The sequence below is a fragment of the Cebus imitator genome, unplaced genomic scaffold, assembly GCF_001604975.1.
Source record: "Cebus imitator isolate Cc_AM_T3 unplaced genomic scaffold, Cebus_imitator-1.0 Scaffold50, whole genome shotgun sequence".
In the NCBI taxonomy this organism is placed as follows: domain Eukaryota; kingdom Metazoa; phylum Chordata; class Mammalia; order Primates; family Cebidae; genus Cebus; species Cebus imitator.
Window position 1 is genome coordinate 3,150,447 of NW_016107365.1, and position 14,000 is coordinate 3,164,446.

Sequence of the window (14,000 nt, forward strand, 5' to 3'; positions counted from 1 at the left end):
TTCAGTCCTAGGAAGCTGTTATTTAGGATCCTAATACTAGTTCAGAGGTGCATACGAAAGGGTCTTCTCCATTGCATTTTTCCGAAGACAAGGAAAATGTCTCCTTTTTGGGCACTCCATTTGGTTTCTAGTTTGGAGGTGCATTCTAAAGGGTCTTCTTCATTGCTTTTTTTTTTCCAAAATTGAGGTCAATTGGCATGTCTGCACATTTTAGTGAGGAGATGAACTGCATTTTCCTAAATAAATGAGACTGAGCTTCCTCAGCTTGGAAGAGAAAGGGCATTTTGCTCCTCTCAGCCAAGAGTCACCCCTGGGTGACCAGGAGCTGAGTGAGGTTGTCTGGGGGCTTGACTTCCCATGATGTGCAGCAGCCCCCAACAAAATTAGTTTAAAAAGGCTCATCCAGAAAATGCATATAAAAGCTGATCACTTCACATTTTGAGCCCTCTTGGAGATGCCAGACCTCTGGAGAGAGAAACTGAGACATGTAAGAATATGGATAAATGACTCAGTGGTGAAACACCGAGGAGTCCCTCCCACAGTCAGCACACTTTGATCCACTATACTAAATCCTAGGCCACAGCTCAGTTCCTCCTTTTAAGAAAGAAAAAGAAAAAGATGCAAATCAAATATGCAGAAAGACAGGAAGAATGACCCACTTTCGAGCACCCTGTTGGTTGTATGGTGCTTCTACCTGCAAGTGTTTGTGTAAAATGAAAAAGTTTGAGGGCATGCCAGGTTTTCTAGTACTCAAGCTGGTTACATATTATGGTCTTTTTCAGCACATCTTAAATCGCTGGGCAAATTACACCAAGGAAAATTTCAGAGCCCAAAGGTTACCCACAACTATAGAATTCCTAAGTTGTTGTATTAGTCTGTTCCCATACCGCTATAAAGATACTACCCAAGACTGGGTAATTTATAAACAAAGGAGGTTTAATTGACTCACAGTTCCACATGTTGGGGGAGGCTTCAGAAAATTCACAATCATGGTGGAAGGAGAAGCAGGCACCTTCTTCACAAGGTGGCAGGAGAGAGAAGTATAAGCAGGAAAAATGCCAGACACTTAGAAAACTGTGAGAACTATCACAAGAACAGCATGTGGGAAACCACCCCCATGATCCAATCACCTCCCTCCCTTGACATGTGGGGATAATAGGTCCCTCTATTGACATGAGGTGATTACAAATTGAGATGAGATTATGGGGGGGGATACGGAGCCAAACCCTATCAGTTCTTGATTTTTCTATTTTCTTTTCTGCCTGCTTTAAATCTGCTGTTACCTTTGTACTGAGATAAAAACCACTATTTGTAGCCAACTGTCTTTTTGTGTTTGCAAACCAGTGAGTTTGTATTAATATCTCATGGCCAGAGTTCTGAAGTAAAAGCTATAGGATCTTTGTTTGGATGAGTGTATATGTGTGTGTATGTGTACATACACGTAATTTAGGTTTTGGCCACAAGGTACCAAATTGGCTTAAAGATAAAGACTACTAATAAATTAAATGATAAGCCCAAATGCTTTTCAAGTTCACAAGACTTAAGTAAAATCTTCAATAAATAAGCTGGCTTTAGAATTATTGGTAAAGTAATATTAGAAAAATCTTAAGATTTGGGCTGGGTGCGGTGGTTCACACCTGTAATCCCAGCACTTTGGGAGGCCAAGGTGGGTGGATCACCTGAGTTCAGGAGTTCAAGACCAGCCTGACCAAGATGGTGAAATCCCATCTCTACTAAAAATATAAAAATTAGCTGGGCATGGTGGTGGGCACCTGTAGTCCCAGCTTCTAGGGAGGCTGAGGCAGGAGAACTGCTTGAACCTGGGAGGTGGAGGTTGCAGTGAGCTGTCATGCCATTGCACTCCAACTTGGGTGATACAGCAAGACTTCATCTCAAAAAAAAAAAAATTGTCAGCATTTTTGTTTTTATTGATTGATTGATTGATTGATTGATGGAGTCTCCCTCTGTTGCCCAGGTTGGAGTGGAGTGGATGTTCAATCTCAGCTCACTGCAACCTCTGCCTCCTGGATTCAAGCGATTATTGTGTCACAGCCTCCCCAGTAGATGGGATTACAGGCACATGCTACCATGCATGGCTAATTTTTTGTATTTTTAGTAGATACAGTGTTTCACCATGTTGGCCAGGTTAGTCTTGAACTCCTGACCTCAGGTGATCCACCTGCCTCAGCCTCCCAAAAGTGCTGGGATTACAGGTGTGAGCCACCGCACCTGGCCTGTTTGCATTTATTGATCAAGCAATTTCATATTTATCCCTGCAGAATACTATAAGGTGTCAAAATTTGCCATAAGGATTATAAAACTATAAACCCAACCCAAAACAGAAAGATCTTTGCTTGTGTAATTTTTTATAAATAAGACATTTAATATAATTGTTGGTTTAATGAAAGCAGCTAAATTTTGAATTATTGGTAAAATATCCATATATTTAACCTTAAGATTTTACTTAGGTAAACACTTGAAATTCATAGAATATCAAAATGATGGTCAGGCACAGCAGTTCACACCTATAATCCCAGTATTTTGGGAGGCCAAGGTGGGCAGATCCCTTGAGGTCAGGAGTTTGAGACCAGTCTGGCCAACATGACAAAACCCCATTTCTATCAAAAATACAAAAATTAGTTGGGCATGGTGGCGCACTACTGTAATCCCAGCTACTCAGGAGGCTGAGGTGGGAGAATCACTTGAACCTGGGAGGCAGAGGTTGTGGTGAGCCGAGATTGCACCACTGCACTCCAGCTTGGGTGATAAAGTGAGACTCTGTCTCAAAAAAAAAAAAGGTCAATGGGGAAAAAAATTTAAATGATGACTATCACAGTTTTCATAAATAATCTAGGTTAACTATTAAATAAGCAAGTAAATGTAATGGAATAAATGCTTGTAAACAAAATTTCATATAATTTAGAATTTAAGGTTATATTAAGTAATAGATATCTATCATTAAATGGGTAATTTCGAATTTAAAAATTATAGGAAAACGTTTTTTAAAATGAGTTCTTATTAAAAGCTAATAATAAAGTTCTTATTTTTGTCTAATTCAAAGATTATTTAAAGGTTATATATAAAACAAGATAAAAGGAACTAGGAAATAAGAGAGACGTAAAGAAAGTTATAGATCTAAAGAGGTATTTTTGGTAAGAAAGGTTAAAGATAATTTTGTATGAGAAAAAAAAAAACTTTAGTGTCATCTACTAGGACTTTGGACTAGAGAATTTCCACTTCAGGGGCATTCACTGCTTGCTATAGAATGTTAACTGAAGCTACTCCTATGCTAATGGAAAGAATGGTGCCAAAAAGAGTTATATGATAAAAATAAAAATGGTTTATACAGGATCTTGCTATCTAGGGATGCAAGGAGGAGATACTCATGAGCAGGAAGATGGTTTTCCTAGGACTAACTATAGGGGGGCTGCTAGACTCTAGCGGCTCTCACCTAACAAGAGTTGTTTGGCTTGTGAGTGACAATTTCAAGGCAAACAAACATCTTGTTCGGAAGGCTGCTGCTATGGTTAAAGAAGAGTCAAGGAAATCTTTTTGAGTTATTTATAGTTCAGAGCAATTGGGTAAAATGTGTTTTTGTGAGCAAATTTCTATCTGAGTTCAAATTTTTGAAAAATAATTATTTGCATAAATGTAGTAAAAATTTTCTTTTAAAGAAAAATTGGAGACACTGGTTATTTTACCAATATAATTATTTGCATAAATGTAGTAAGAGTTTTCTTTGAAAGAACAATTGGAGACACTGGTTATTTTACCAAGGCTTTGACTAGAATAATGTATTTTTAAGTAAAGTTCCAACAAAGCCAATTTAAAAAGGCTTATATGGCTCAATCAGTTCTTGCTGCAGTTTATGTGGATAATCAGGCCAAGTACAATAAGCCTAAAACTTACTTTGCAGGCCGGGCACAGTGGCTCACACCTGTAATGCCAGCACTTTGCGAGGCCAAGGAAGGCAGATTGCTTGAGCCCAGGCATTCGAGACCAACCCAGACAGCTGGCAAAACCCCGTATCTAAAAAAATATAAAAAATAGCTAGGCGTGGTGTTGCATGCCTGTAGTCTTGCATGCCTTGAGGCTGCAGTGAGCTGAGATTATGCCACTGCACTCCAGCCTGGGTGACAGAGACAGACCTTGTCTCAAAAACAAACAAACAAACTAACTTATTTTGCACATAAATTAGTCTTACTATAATTTCTCTTTAATAGGAAAGTAGGGCTAGAGACAGGGAGAAATTGTTTCAAAGGAAAAGTATAACACTTGCTACTATACTTCAGCCCTCACTTTTGCTTTTGAGTGCAGACTGAATCATGGATTATTTTTTAGCTATAATAATCCTCTAAAGAGTACCAGATTATAATTTTTCGTCATATTTTTAGCTAGTGCCCTAATGGAATAAGTTCCTTTTTCTGTTCTGACACACACTCTTTTGATTGTCAAATTATTAAAGTTATTTATTTCTCCTTGTTTTACTTCCAAGGAAACCAGAAAATCATGGTATTCTGCAGACTAGAGATGCTAGTCTTCCTCATGTGGCATCCCACTGGGCCCAATGTGTTATTCACTGCAAATGCCCTGTTGCTAAAACTATATAAACACCCTCCCTCTAGGTTCAGGGGCTACTGCAGAAGAGGTGGGTGTATGTGATAAAATTAGTTCAGACCCTCCAAACCAAGGATGGGTACACAGCTGTCTAAACAGCTGGTAAAACAAGGGACTTTGTCTTCTGAACTATTATGTAGCACCTTTTTATCCATCTCAACCATAGAGAATTTTCTGCCTTCTGCAGAATTAAAAGAAAATCATTACTAAGAGGATATAAAGATATTTCATGATGAAACTTCCTGGGTATAATACTCCTAATTATGAGATTTATGCAGGCAGATATACATTTCAAAAATGTGGATCAGCTATCTTAGGGTAAATTACTAAAAAGACCACAAAAAGCACTGCAGCACAACAAAAGTCTCAAAAGTGTCTTAGCTTAAAAGGTTTTAACGATGTGTTGTATACCTAATTGCTGTAATTCTGTAACTAAAACCAAGATCACGGTAGCTCAGTCGGTTTTGTAACCTTGCCCTTGGATTTTTGTTTGTTGGCTTTTTACTTAAAAATTTTTTTTAGTAAGTATCAAATTGACGGGATTTAGAAAAAAGAAAAGAAAAAATTTTAGGTTTAATGAATGCCTATCCACACTTATCCCCATCTGACCCAGAACATTTAAATTGGTTATAAGTTTTTTAACTGTAAGTCCCTTGGCCATAGGGGGTCCTGGGGTAGGCAGCCATTCAATGCTATGGGACAAAAAGTTTGGTGGCCATTGATGTTGCCTCTGGTTAATCTTGGTCAGATTAAGAGAAGGTAAACCAAAAATAAAATGCCAAGACCCCCCAACCATCTGAATGGACCCCTCCTCTCAGTCAAGGGCATTCCAAAGTTAATCTGAAATACAATTCAGACCATGATGGAAAGAGGGAGCCAGACATGCCTCATTATACCCTCCTCTCTATTGGAATGACTGATAGAACAGACTCTAAGTCTGGTTGAAAAAAAAAAACAAAACATTTACAATTAATTATCTCTGAAGCCTGCTACCTGGAGGTTTCATCTGCATGATAAAATCTTGATCTCCACAACCCCTTATTGTAACCAGAGATTCCTTTCTACTGATAACTCTTTCAACCAATTGCCAATCAGAAAATTTTTGAATCAACCCCTATAACTTGGAAGCCCTGCTTGCAGCTGTTCCGCCTTTCTGGACTGAACCAATGTACATCTTATACGTATTGATTGATGTCTTATGTCTCCCTAAAACGTATAAAGCCAAGTTGTGGCCCAACCACCTTGGGCACATGTTCTCAGAATCTTCTGAGGGCTGTGTCACAGGCCATTGGTCACTCATATTTGGCTCAGAATAAATCTCTGCATGTAGTTTGATTTTTTTCATCAACAGGTGCATGCCACCATGCCCAGCTAACATTTTCTCTTTCTTTCTTGTTTTTGTTTGTTTTCAGATGCACTTTTACTATGTTTCCCTGTCTGGTCTGGTCTCAAACTCTTGGGCTCAAAAGATCCTCCTGCCTTGGCCTCCCAAAGTTCTGGAATTACAGGCATGGGCCACCACACCTGGCCTGGTCCATGTTTCAACCAACCAACCAACCAACCCACCCACCCCCTCACCAACCAACCAACCAGTTAGAGGCCTAACTCTCCAAGCTGTAACACTAAATGTAGAACTTCTGCTTAGTTAGTTCATATCAATAAATCAGCCTGATCCAATTTTACGTTCCTTCTACTATTATTCCATACCCTTAGTATCCATTCCCACGTTTCCCAAATTTTGTCTGTATAAATTAGTAAACTCCAGTAGTTCTTTGGAAGTGTAGTACACCTCCTCATTTTGTCTTACCTTTAGGGGCCCTCTCAGACTCAATCCAGTTACAGATCTAGAAGCAAAGAGAAGTGATGGGGATGGGCCTGAGGAGAATCAGCATTGTCTTGCAGGGTAACTGCCTCAAGGGAGCTCACTACAGTTTCCTCAGGGAATGCAGGGTTCATCCTCTCAGAAGGGGGTGGAAAAGCTGCTCTCACTAGGAGTGGGGAGGCCACTTCTGCTAGAGATGAAGAGACCTCTTCCACTGGCAAAGAAGATGCATCAGAACATAGGGCTCAATATCCCCATCCCAATTTACAGGAAACCATTCTTTCCTAATTAATGTCCTCACTTTAATAGAAGACATCATACAAAGCTGAGTTCAGTTTGGGTTTTAATTCAGCCAGTCTCAGGATGAAATTCTGCATTTGACTTTCAGCAATCTCAGCTTGCAGGGCATAAAGGTCTCCCACAGGGCATGCAAAGAAGCCTTCAGGTCATCTATATAGTCCTTGAGCTGGCAGCTCAAATATCTGAACTCATCTTTTTCTTTCACAGTTTTGTCCAACAACATTAGGAGCAACCAGCCAATCTTACACTCATTAGTTTCCTAAAAATGTTCAAAAGCATTAAATACACAGTCACTCAGCACCTTTCTTCTTATAAGTGGTTTATTAGGAGTATCCAATGTGGATACATTGCATGTCTCTATTGCCAGTTCACACCATAAACTGTCAGTGCTCCCTTTAACAGTCATTAAATAGAGTCATTTGTGTCTTTAATCAGATTAGAGAGCATTCCAGAAACTTCAAACCCAATTCAGAAAATTCTTCCTGTCAATGAAAAAGAGTCAAAGTGTAAAATATTTAAAGAAGTTTATTCTGAGCCAAATATGAGTGGCTAAGGCTTGAGGGAGAGTCTCAAGAGGACCTGAGAACATGTACCCAAGGTGGTTGGGGTTATAGCTTGATTTTATACATTTTAGGGGGACAGAATTTATAGGCAGACATCAATTAATATATGTGAGGTGTACACTGGTTTGGTCTGGAAAGGTGGGACAATTCAAAGGGGTGGAGGACTTCCAGGTCATAGATGGACTCAAAGATTTTCTGATCGGCAATTTGTTAAAAGTTATTAACTAAAGATCTGAAATCAATAGAAGTGTCTGTGTTAAGATAAAAGGTTGTGGAGACAAAGGCTCTTATTATGTAGGTGAAGTCTCATAGGTGGCTACCCTTAGAGGCAATAAATGGCAAATGTTTCTTATTCAGACCTTTAAAAGGTGCTAGACTCGCAGCTTACCTCTTCAGGATCAGAAAAAGACCTGGAAGGCCGGGCGTGGTGGTTCATCCCTGTAATCCCAGCACTTTGGGAGGCTGAGGCAGGTGGATCATGAGGTCAGGAGTTTAAGATCAGCCTGGCCAACATGGTGAAACCCCATCTCTGGCCAACATGGTGAAACCCTATCTCTACTAAAAATACAAAAAATTAGCTAAGCATAGTGGCAGGCACCTATAATCCCAGCTACTCAGGAGACTGAGGCAGGAAAATTGCTTGAACCCAGAAGGCAGACATTGCAGTGAGCTGAGATCACACCACTGAACTCCAGCCTGGGCAACAGAGCATGATTCAGTATTAAAAAAAAAAAAAAAAGATCTGGAAAGAGAAGAGGGTTCTCTACAGAGTGGAAATTATCCCCACAAGACACAGCTTTACCATTTCAAAATAGGTCAGAGAAATATATTTCAGGATAAAATAATCTCTTTTAGGGCCTGCTGTCCATCATGTGATGCTATACTAGAGTCAGGTGGGAATTTGGTATGCTACTGTTACCAGGAGTCTGTTTTGTCAGTCTTAAGAGCTCTATTTTAATAGTAATGCTGGTCAGTTGTGCCTGAATTCCAAAGAGAGGAGGGTACAGTAAGACATCTCCAATCCTTCCTTCCCATCATGGCTTGAAATAGTTTTTCAGATTTACTTTGGAATCCCCTTGACTGAGAGGAGAGGCCCATTCAGTTGATTGGGGAGCTTAGAATTTAATTTTTGGTTTACAATTCTTAAGATTCTGTTCCTCTAGAAGCACTCCTGATATCAAAATGCTTCCACACTATCTTGTCTGCTTATATCAAAGCACATAACACCATATGGCATTTATCAATTATTTGTGTGTCTCCTCCATTAAACTAAGAACTTCTTTAGGGCAATATATTAGATGCTTGGGTTTCCATAACAAAGTACCATAGCATGGGTGGCTTGAACAACCAATTTATTTCTCCGAGTACTGGAAGCTGGAATGTCCAAATCAAGGTGCCAGTGAATTTAGTTCCAGGCTGGGTGCAGTGGCTCACACCTTTAATCTCAGCACTTTGGGAGGCCAAGGCGGGCAGTCTGCTTGAGGCTGAGAGTTCGAGACCAGCCTGGCCAACATGGTGAAACCCTGTCCCTACAAAAAATACAAAAATTATCCAGGCATGGTGGTGCATGCCTGTAGCCTCAGCTACTTGGGAGGCTGAGGTGGGAGAATCATTTGAACTTGGGAGGCGAAGGCTGCAGAGAGTCCCAATTGCAACACTACACTCCAACCTGAGCGACAGAGCAAGACTGTATCTCAAAAAAAAAAAAATTAGTTCCCAGTGAGGGCTCTGTTCTTGACTTGTAGATAGCCATTTTATTGCTGTGTCCTCATATGGCTAAGAGAGCAAGTGAGCTCTCGTGTCTCTTCCTCTTCTTATAAGAGCATCAGCCCTATCAGAGTAGGGCCCCATCTTTATGACTTCACTTAACTGTTACCACATCCTCACAGGGACTAACTCCTAATACAGTCACATTAAGGGTTAGGGTTTCAACATATGAATTTCAAGAGGACACAAACATTCGGTTCATATCAGGCAGAGCTAGGTGTTTCATCTGTGAGCCCTCAGCACTGTACGATGGTGCCTAGCCACTCAATATGTATTTACTGCTACACACATGCGTAAGAGAATACATAAACACATAAATGAATCATTCTATCAATAGAAACATACTAAGACAAAAGTTCTCAAATACATGTAATCAGAACTACCCAGGGAAACTTGATAAAAATAGAGAGACTCAGACCCTGTCCCTATTCTGCTTCAATGAGCTTGGGACTCTGCATGATTTACTAACTGTCCTGGTGATTATGATACACACCAAAGTTTGAGAACCTTTTTAGGTAAGAAAACAGGTTCAAAGAGGTTAACTATTTGTTCAGCTTGACTTAAGAAGAGGTAAAACTGAGATAGTTTAGCATAATTTGTGACTGTTTTCAGCTCAGTCTTTATAACATGCATGAGAAGACAACTTGTGATAGAAACAGAAAGCTATGATTCTGTTGTGGTCAGTACAGTAAATGCACAAACCCATCTACTGATTTATTTGAATCAATAGTTTGTTTTGAATCCTTCAATTTGTTGAAGGATGAAGTCTGAAAATTATTCATGATACTTAAAAGTCACAGATTTTAGTTACAATTTAACATGGGCTTAATGCAGTCATGTGCTTAGAAGTGTGCTCAAAAACAGACTGCATTCTGCAAGAAAATAATGAGAATAGGATATTTAAATTTTGAATCAAAACTATAGGAGACTGAGAATTATTATTTTCTACCACCCAATTTACACTTTATACCAAAAATATATATATATTATGCTATAGGCAAAGATTAGAGAGTAATTGGGAAAAACAGATGCTACTGCCCAGGCCAGACCTTGGTGCTAGTTTAGATTATTTTTTTCTTTTTTCTTTTTCTTTTTCTTTTTTTTTTTTGAGACAGGGTCTTCCTTTGTCACCCAAGCTGGAGTGCAGTGGCACAATCTCGGCTCACTGCAACCCCCACCTTCCAGGTTAAAGTGATTCTCCTACCTCAGCCTCCCGAGTAGCTGGGACTACAGGAATGTGCCACCATGCCGAGCTAATTTTTGTATTTTTCAGTAAGTAGAGATGGTTTCACCATGTTGCCCAGGCTAGTCTTGAACTCCTGAGCTCAAGCAACTCACCGGCCTCAACCTCCCTAAGTGCTAGAATTACAGGCATGAGCCATCGTGCCAGGCCCCATTTACCACTTCCAATGCTGTATCAGATTCAATAAAATTCTCTAAGTTGTAATGATCTACTTTATCATACTGATTTATATCATCTTTGTGCAGAGAGGCTTTAACTACTTGTTTGTGCTGGGCTAGGGCCAGAATCCAATTAAAAACTTTTCTGGTCCTTTACAGTCTTTCTCCAGTCCATGTGAGATTAAAACAACAACCCTGACACCTACCTTTCATCATTAAAAACAAAAATTAGAGATGAATTCTAGAGCCAGTTGTGAAAACTAAAACTGTAAGAAACAAAGGAAAATGTCCTCATGGGTGGATAAAGATTTCTTAAAAAGGAAGAGAAAGTACTAATAATAAAATTACAAAATAATACATTGCATCTTTCTTTTAAACTGAAATTCTCCATTTTTATAAACATTAAAATATTTACTCATTTGCTTTATCCTATAATACACAGAAAATGTTTTCTAGTTCACAGCACCAATATCATAACTAAGTATAAAACTATCAGTGTTCTCCAGAGAAATAGTATATGTATACTCTATCTATCTATCTATCTACACACAAGCATAGCATAGGGAGAGAGAGAGATGGGGTGGGGAGTTGGGGAGAGGGAGAGTATAAGAAACTGGCTTACATACATTTTTAGGCTATGAAATCCCAAGCTCTGTAAGCTAGAGGCCCAGGAGAGCTGGTGACATAGTTCTAATCCCAGTTCAAAGGCCTGGGAACCAAGAGAGTCAATGGTGTAAGTTTCAGCTTGACTCCAAGTCCAAAGACAGGAGAAGACTGATGATCCAGCTTGAAGACCATTAGGCAGAGAGAGCAAATTTTTTTTCTTGCTCAGTCTTTTGTTCTATTTAGGCCTTCAATGGACTGGATGAGTCCTGGTACCTTGGGAAGGGCCATCTGTTTTACTCAGTCTTACTGATTCAAATGTTAATCTCATCCAGACACAACCTCACAAACACATCTAGAATAATGTTTAACCAAATTTCTCAGCACCGGTAGCCCAGTCAAGTTAACATAAAATTAACGATCACAATTACTGCGAGGTTTACTTGCTTTCCAGTTCTTTTTTCCTTTAAATACATTCCATTAAGCCTGGGAGCAGTGGCTCACACCTGTAATGCTAGCACTTTGGGTGACTAAAGTGGGAAGGTCACTTAAGTCCAGGAGTTCAAGACCAGCCTGGGCAACATAACAAGACATCGTCTCCAAAAATAAATAAATAAATAAATCCCATTAAGATTGAAGAATGTGCATATTGCATTCAAGTCATGTGAAGTCATTATTTATGTATCAATTTTCATACCTTAATATACAGTTATGTACCCATATTTTCAATTTTAGGATTTCCTTTTTTCTTTTCACTTTGGTTTTATTTTTTAATATACAAAAGGTTCAAAAGTCAAAACTAACTCAAAAGTTATACTTTGAGGAGACTTGCTTCTTTCTCTATACAGGTAACCCTGTAATCTATAAGTAAAAATTTTTTTTAAGTATATTGTTTCTTCCATTGTTTACTTTTTTCCCCAAATCATCTCTCTCCTACTTACCTCTTTTCTAACACAAAAGGTAACATATTGCATATGCTGTTCTTCATCGCATAGTACTCTAATGCTTCAAAGAATATACACAATTTGAATTTGTTCAATTATTTCACTTTGATTATACACAAAAGTGATAGGTCCACTGAGAGATAATGCCAAGGAAACGGGACAGACAGCCTAAGCACTAGTTGTTACCATTTGCATTAGTCAACTATTGCAACAATAATGCTGTGCAACAAAGAACCTCAAATCAGTATCTTACAATAACAAGCATTTATTTTTATGCTCATGAATCTGTAAATCAACTGTATGGGCTTGGCCAGGTGGCCTTATGACTAAAGATAGGGTTTAGGATTGCTCCACATGCTGGTTCTGGGGTCCATACTCAAGGGTCTGTGGCTACATGAGATATCTTCTTTTCATGATGATCACAAAAGAAAGGGCATGAGAAACCATACAAGCAACATCTAAGGTCTCTGCTTATCTCACATTTGCTAATATTCTACTGATAAAAGTAAGTTACTTGGCTGAACCCAAAAGCAATGGGCAGGGAATTATCTTCTCCAATTGGTTAAAGGCAGACAAAATGGATATTTGCTGAACAATAAATCTAAACTATCCCCCAATGATCGGGTGTGCACCCTCTCTCTGACTTCCTTCTTTCTCCTATTTTGCTCCCTTTCATCTTTGTGCCTGTGAATATTTCTGTGTTCTAGTGATTTTAATAGCTATTGCCTTGGTCAGGTTAGGGATAAAGAAGTTGATTATAACTGAGATTGAAGAATGGTCAATTCAAATGTTAATTTACATTAAGCACTACCCCAGACTAAAATACCTTCATCATTCCTGATATTTTAACTCTGTTCTTATATTGGCAAAATAAAAATGGCCAAGGGAACGTTTTGTTTTTTTCTATGTGCTCTGCATAGCTCAAATATGTAAAATGCTAAGAACCAGGGGAAGAATGGCAGAAGATAAATTTTAAAAATAGTAGCAGACTATGTGTGGTTCTGTAGGTCATATTAAAGAGTGCATTTTATTCTAAATACAATGAGTAGACATTAAAATGCTTATGTAAAGAAAACTTGCTTTAAAACTACAGAAAACAAAAACTTGTGTGGAGCATGAGTTGCAGGAGGCAAAGTGGAAATGCGGAGGTTAAGTTAGGAGGCTGTTACAGTAGCCTGAGTGATGAGGATCGTCTGGATTAGGGTGGTAACAGTAAATATGGCTAAGTGGTGAAATTCAGAATCTACTTTGGAAGTAGGACCAATAAGATTTACTGATAGATGTGATGTGGGAGCTTACGGGGGTAAAGAGTTGACTCTCAAGTGTTTTGACTAACGGTGGATGGAAAACATGGCTCTGACATAAACGATATATTTGAGGTGTCTGTTAGTCATGTGGATAGAGATACTGCATGAGCAGCTGAGTGTATTTCTACCAAGTATCAGGTGCAGAGTTGAGATAATCATATTTCTTAGTAGTCAGCAGCATCATATAATGGTTATGAGCACAGAGGATGGAGCAAACTGCCAGGGTCTGTGTTTTAGGTTTGCCACTTACCAGCACTGTGGCCTTTGGTAAGTTACTTAACCTCTGTGTGCCTCAGTTTTCTGGTTCTGTAAAACAGGAGTAATGGCATCTTACTTCAGTGATCAAATGAGTTAATATAAGTAAAGCACTAAGAACAGTGCCTAATGTATATTAAAGGGTACCTAAACATGATATATTATTAGCACATTGTCATTTTCAGTCCATGCAGGACACTCTCATTGATTTTTCTCCTCTGATCTTTATTCCCATTCTATTTCTCCATAAAGGTATCCACTGTAATGTTGAAATATGACCTTAAATATGCATTATTTCTTTGCATTATATATCATGTTATAAGTGCTTTTCAAGAAATTTTGTTGTTCAGTATAGCAAATACAGAGAACCATATACACTCTACACATAAGGAGACAGACCCTTGCTCGCCACCCTAGAAAT